Below are 7,739 nucleotides of genomic sequence, written 5' to 3'. Positions count from 1 at the left end.
TAGCCAACTGAATTATTATTAATTTTATTATTATTATTATTATTATTATTATTATTATTATTATTATTATTATTATTATTATTATTATTATTACTATCGTCGTTATTATCGTCGTTATTATTATTATTAGGATTATCATTAAAATTATTATAATATTTATTATTATTAGTATCATTATTATTAAAACTAATATTTGTAACATCTAACTATTATGATTACTATTATTATTATCATTATTATGAATGCGATATAAAGAGGACTAAAAGCTATTAAACAAATCGATTAATAAATAATGAGTATAAATATCATGATGAAATTGAAAAATTGTAAGATATTGATTTAGAAAAATATCGTTTTCATTATTTTTATCATTATTATTATTAAAGGTATCATTAATATTAAAACTATTATTTTTATTAAAATTATCATTTTTGATAGAAGTATCATTGTCATTATAAAATATCATTATTATTATCATTTTAGTATTATTAAAAATTATCATTTTGAATAGAATTATTATTTTTATATAAAATATTATTATTATTATTATTATTATTATTATTATTATGATATTAGTATTACTACAAAAGATTATTATTTATTATCAAAATTATTATTATCATTAGTAAATACAATTATTATTATTATTATTATTATTATTATTATTATTATTATTATTATTATTATTATTATTATTAAAGTAATTAATATTATTATTATTACAAAATAATACAACTTTTGGTTCATTATTATTATTATCGATATTATATTATTTAATCAAATAAATATTTGATACAAATATATATTTATTACATGTAATACAATTATATTAATAATACGTAATATTATATTTTTATCATTAAAATGATATTATGTAAACGTTATACAAATTATAATACTTAATATATAAAATATATATTTTTATCATATACAAACATAAATTTTTATCATTAATACATTATAATAAATGATGAAATAATTTAAGAAATATTTACTATACAAATATTAATTACTTAAAATATGCAGAATAAATATAAGTTTTGTAATTATTAAAATAACATATAATCCATTAAAATAACATGTAGATTACAAATAAATTTATATAAACTAGTTACATTGATTTATCTAAAAATTTCTGAACATGACAATTTAGTCAGTTATGTGATAATTTGAGTTTTGTAAATTATCGATTCATTCAACTATCAAGACTTATACTTTGGTAATATAAATATATAATAAACATGTATAAATTTTGAAAGTCATTTTTGGATTAGAATACTTTTGTTAATTTCTGCATGTTAATCTCGAGCATTAGGATTGCGATACACTACGACTGGACCTAAATTGTTAGACAGATATTGATCAACATATAAATATATATACTTAATATAGGTTCGTGAATCCGAGGGCAACCCTACACTTGTTCAATGACGTCATATGTACTTTTACTACGAAATACAGTATTGTGAGTTTCTTTTGCTCTCTTTTTAAATGCTTTTGCAATATATATTTTTGGGACTGAGAATACATGCGCTACTTTTATAAATGTTTGACGAAATAGACACAAGTACTCAAAACTACATTCTATGGTTGGATTATTAGACCGAATATCACCCCTTTTAGCTTGGTAACCTAAGAATTAGTGTTTATTGTACAACCTTCATGCTGGAAAATGGTATGGAGCCGGTATAATGGCCATTAATTGACGCGAATCCTAAAGGTAGATCTACGGGCACTAACACCCCCATTATGGAAAATGGAATGCTTTAGTACTTCGAATTTTAGTTTACAACCTGCATTCTGGAAAATGGAATGTGACATGTACGCTTATACAACCCTCATACTGGAAAATGGTATGGGGCCTGTATATATTTTTTGGGGATATTCTATATGCATCTTATTAAGGTCGGTTATCAGGTGTTCACCATATGAATGATTTTATCTTTATGCAGACGAGAGGATTCTGTTTATAAATATGAAAATCTTGTGATCTATTAAAATTATGGAAATGATTGAATATGATAAACTAATGAACTCACCAACCTTTTGATTGACACTTTTAAGCATGTTTATTCTCAGGTATGAAAGAAATCTTCCGCTGTGCATTTGCTCATTTTAAAGATATTACCTGGAGTCATTCATGACATATTTCAAAAGACGTTGCATTCGAGTCATTGAGTTCAACAAGATTATTATTAAATCATTTATAGTTTGGATATATTATGAAAGAGTATGTATGTCTGTTAACTTTCAATGTAATGAAAGTATGCCTTTTAAAAATGAATGCAGTATTTGTAAAATGTATCATATAGAGGTCAAATACCTCGCAATGTAATCATATGTTATTGTATTCGTCCTTATGGATTAGGACGGGTCGTTTCAATAGTGGCGTTTTGAGTATGTTTATTAACTGAGCAATTATAGAATTTGACAATTAAAAAATTAGAAGTGGAGAAAAGGAAGTTTAATTATCCGTGTATGTTGGTTTTCTAATCAAGATGTAGGCCCTATTCTTTTCGTCAATTTAGTCAATCTAGTTCGAGTAGCATCTCATATATAGGGAGAGGCCAGTTGGATGTATAACGCCTTGCAGCGAGGCTTTGATATAGAGAGAAGAGATCTAATAACAGTCCTTTATACACTCTTACGGGTATATTTTTATCTTTTATCCCACACTGATTAATTATTCTTTCTTTTTCTACCACGGACTGAAAGAATCAATTGTGTATCATATTTGTCTATTGCGTATTATAGGCAAATGTGCTTGATCGGGGACTTGAGGCTGATTATGCACATCACGTGTATTTCACATGTATGCATTTAACATTGAATGTAAACAAGCACCCATCTGGAAATAATAAAGGCCACCCAGCCACCCAGGCATATATGTCTTTGTGTTATTATTTTACAGTGTTTAATATATATCCCTTAAAATTAGAGGGTTGGACAAAATTAAAAAGGTAATCAAAATGGGGTGAAATTTAACATAATGTAAAGACCGGGGTGGTTGGGGGAGGGGGGTAAGGTGACAAAATTGCGAAAAAGTTTCAAATGAATAGTTTCATTTTTTTTTTTTGTCTTTTTGTGTTTTCTAATTGAATCTATATATAATTGAAGTTAACTTATGGGACTAAGCACGTAATATATATATATAAAAAAAAAAGTTGGGACCAATCGAGTTAAAAATAAGTTTTAGTCTTTTCTATGTATTTGTGTGCAAAATTATGGGACTAACCACGTAATTTTGTTTTTTAATAATAACAATTTAGTTAAATGTATATATCAAGTCATAGCATATACGGCGACCTCGTAAGAGTTAGACCAGGACTAGTTGCTACCAATGAAACCCTCTAGGGTCAAGAAGCGAGATGGGAAGGAGAGCGCTTCTGTTGGGAGTGATTTTGCTATTCTATTCGTTTTAAAATAAGTGTTCTTTAGTTAATATTATTTATTTTTTTCAATTTTAAAATAGAAATGATAAACGTCGATTTCAATCATATATTATCATTATCAAGTATATTAATCTTGGTGAGATTGTAAACAGTACTGGGTCGACCCGACCCGATTGGGTTAATATGTGTCGACCCACCCGGTTGAACTGGCCTGACCCATTTTTTTCTTCTTTCTTTTTTGAATGTTTTTATTACATTTTTTACTATTTTTTTACTATATTTTTTTTCCTTTCTCTTTCCTTTCTTTATTTTTTAAACGTTTAGTTAACCGAACGTTAACAGTTTTTTTTAATGTAAAATTAACAGACTCGTGGGCTGGGCACAATACATACTTTGTAATTGTGGAAGAGAATAATGGTATGGATCAATGTAAACAATACAAATTTCGGAAGCTGGACACAAATCATACGTTGGTTAGAATCGTGGGCTATAAATCAAACGAAATAAAACTTGGCTATTCCATCATGGGGCGTATATGTTGGCTTCTTTGGAGGTATAGGAATGAAGTTTTATATCCAAATTCGGCTGTAAAAAAAGATTTATTTGATCTTTCACATTTTTTTTCTTTCCTTTTCATAGTTAAATCATTGGGGTAAAAGTTGTATTAATTTGAACAATTGGCTGGTAAGGCCTTTGTAACTTTTCTTTATGTCCGCTAGTTTATTATTAGAGGCTCAATAATATTTGCTTTGTCGTTAAAAAAATATAAAATTAACTGACCGTTAACAGAAATAAATAACCCACAACGAAGTTATTTATTTTAACTTTTTTTACATTATTTTTTTCTTCCCTTTTTCATTCCTTTACTTTCTATTGTTTGATTCCCCAACTGTTAACCGTTTTGTATTAAACGTTCAATTAATCGAACATTTATGGATGAGAAATACTCAGCAACGAAGCGCAGGTTTTTTATACTCGTTTAAATAAGTTCAACATAAGTAAATGATTGATAACTACAAATAAGGGTACACCGAACACTATAATGAAATTTAATAGGTTTTTTTTTTTTTTTTTTTTTTTTTTTTTTTTTGTAAGAATCGATATTTATTAGGCAAAATTTGGTAGTACAATAACTTGTTTTGAAGAAGTCATATGTATGAAGTGAATCGTTATCATGAATGTACAAATCATCTTCAAATTTGTTAAGGTTAGTCCTAAAAGCTATATTTAAATTTTTCGTAAATAATTATATATTTATATATCATACAATAAATTATAGTTTGAAAAATAAAAGTTTTTATACTTATAACTAGTCCGGGTCCGGCCCGCGTGATCCGGCGGGGACTTTCGGCCTGCATATTCATATTTAACATAGCTTTATGTATTTACAGAAAGGAAAACGGCTCATGTGTTAAGCGTCGTTGTAGGTGTTGTTGTCTATAGAGTTTTTTTTTTTTTTTTTTAAAAAAAAAAACTGTCCGGTTCGAACGTAGTTAGTTTCGTTTTGTTGATAAAAGTATTTCGAGTCTAACGGTGCAGGCGAAAAAATTTAACTCGCGGCGAACAGGAAGATACGGGCTGTCGTTGTGTTTAGCGTTTTTTAAAAAGTGTCCGTTTCGAACGAACTTTTTTTCGTTTTGTTCATAAAATTATTTCGAGTATGACGCTGATGTCGAAAAAATTTAACTCGCGGCAAGCGTGAAGATACGGGTTGTCGTTGTGTTTAGCGTTTTTTAAAAAGTGTCCGTTGCGAACGTAATTAGTTTGGTTTTGTTCATAAAATTTATTTCGAGTTTAATGGTGTGGTCGGTGAAATTTAACTCGGAGCGAAGAGGAAGATACGTGATGTCGAAGTAGTGGGGTGGAGTTTTTACTTTAAATGAGAGAATTTATGTTTAACCCCCCTGAAGTTCGGGGTAATTTTTGTAAGTTCGTTATAGTTGAGGGGGGTGGAATGTGGTTTTTGGGTTGGAGTTTGGGTTGATTGTCGTTTGGTTCCTGATTTGGTCTTTGGGTTGTGTCAAAGGACACACTTGGCCAAGAGATTTAGTATATGTAGTAGGGATGACAATGGATACCCGATCTAGTGGATATCCATTCGATTCACCCGATTATTCGTGGATATGGACGATCTAAATGGATATGGATATCGATGTGGATGAAAAAATTTCATCCATGGATGAACCCGCTTTCACCCGAAATAACTAAATATATAAATTTATCACTCAAATTAGTATCATTTATGTAGTGATATTTCATTAATTATATTCATATTCATCTTTCTCTATATTTTCTCTAAAAATATAACTTTCTTCTCATATTTTATTTTGTTTAAATAATCAAATGTATTTATGGTACTTTGGTGGTTCAAATGTGATTCCATGTAATTAAAAGTAAGCAACTTACATGTCGATATCTTTACACATTTAATAGGTTATCTATTGAATATTTGTTATATAGATTAGTAAAATGTGATTTCGGTCGCATAAACTATTAAAAATATTACTTTTGATCGTATATAGTGAACCACCGCTTATAATTGTTAAAAATAAAATAAATTTAAACGGATATGGATAATTATCCATTAACTCGCTTCACCCGACGGATATGGATATGGATGGATGAAAAGTAAAAAAAAATAAATGGATATGGATATGGATACGGCCTCACCCGATTCATATCCGATCCATTGCCATCCCTATATGTAGGGATAAATATCAATATCTATGATTTGAGTATAACACAAAATCCCACTTGTAATTTTGATTTAGATTTAAATTTTAAGTCTAAACTAAAGCAACGCTACAAAATGCGTAATCTTTTATATTTTCTTTTATTAAAGTCTTCGATCGGTATGAAAACACCAAAAGGATACACAAAATATAATGTGAAAGAGAAAAAAACAACTGACAATTGCAAAAATCATATGGTACGTCTACTTCAATATAATATTTTTAACTAATCAAACTATCGGTACGACGACAAATATACAATCCACCGATATCATCGCTCAAAATAATCATGAAAGGTCAAATTATCCGATCGACAAAGTTTAAAATACCAATCTACATGTCAATCCATTTATGGTATGATACTATGATTCATAGATTTATAATACCAATAGAAAGTTATGTCAATGCGTTTAAAATTGAAGTTAGAATGTTTGCGTGTAGCATTAACGGAGCGGGTATTTTTACATAAAATTTTGCGACATAAATGAAAATTTAATTTAATAATTTTTTTATTTTTTTTTTGGGACAGCGATTGGGATCACCCGAGGGGAACTAAACCACCCGTTGCTATCATCTCCCGTTTCGACTAGGCCAGTGCAGTGATAATAACCCCGCCCTCATCGCTGCCCGGAAGAAAACCTTGAAACCGATACAAGGGCACGGCCAAGTAAAACCCCCTCTCCCCTTTACCCCACAAACGATATGGGAAATGTGTCATGGACTTATGGGTGGATACTTCATGGCATAGATGAAATTGTGTTTTTAATTCGTAGCCTACGAGGGTCGAACTCCTGACATCTTCTAAAGGAAGCAGACCACTATCCGTTGGACCACATCGCAATTTCTTAACTTAATAACTTATTCTACATATATTGAACGTTTTCCTTTGCTATCTTTCAATTTAATTTAGTTTTATTTATACGTAAATGGGTTAATTTCTGAAGGGCAAATCAAGCTCAAATCATGAATCAAGAACGAACATCAAACAAAATGCATCTTATAATCTCGTACTACACACTATTATGAACACGCATATATTGGCATATTCGAAATCTGAATGAATTATTTATGACTCTTCAATGCAATTATTTACTGTATGATTTGTTGATTGATGTGGGCCTCTGATAATAACCAAATCAAAGTGACTACCAACACCTTTCCTTGAAGCTTTTATAAAGTAAAATCAAGATAAACTTATTTTTTCGCCAAAATAACGAAGAATACATATACAGAAATGAAAACGTTTAAAAAAAGAAAACGTCCTTAAACTGAGATACATCGACAAACTCGAAAAAAAACTCGAATCTAGAAACTTTCCAACGAAATAAAATATTTATAACCGAGCCTCATTCATAAATGGAACAAACTACAATAACCGCACATAATATTTAAAACGACGAGAAAGAACACAAAACACGAGAAACTTCATAATTTGGTCCATTGAATTGTATTGATCTATGACTATCGAACGTAACCCCGTTATATTTTTATTTCGAATTATTGGAATTTATCTTGTTTGTTTGTACTAATTGCTAAATTTGCATTTCATTATCTATTTAAGGTTTACGAGTTTAACCATGCGTTTTGTAAATTTGTGGGTGCAGCCTCAACTCCT

Source organism: Rutidosis leptorrhynchoides, chromosome 5, assembly GCF_046630445.1.
Source record: "Rutidosis leptorrhynchoides isolate AG116_Rl617_1_P2 chromosome 5, CSIRO_AGI_Rlap_v1, whole genome shotgun sequence".
NCBI lineage: Eukaryota > Viridiplantae > Streptophyta > Magnoliopsida > Asterales > Asteraceae > Rutidosis > Rutidosis leptorrhynchoides.
The sequence above is the reverse complement of the archived record's forward strand: the minus strand, read 5'-3'. Positions refer to the sequence as shown.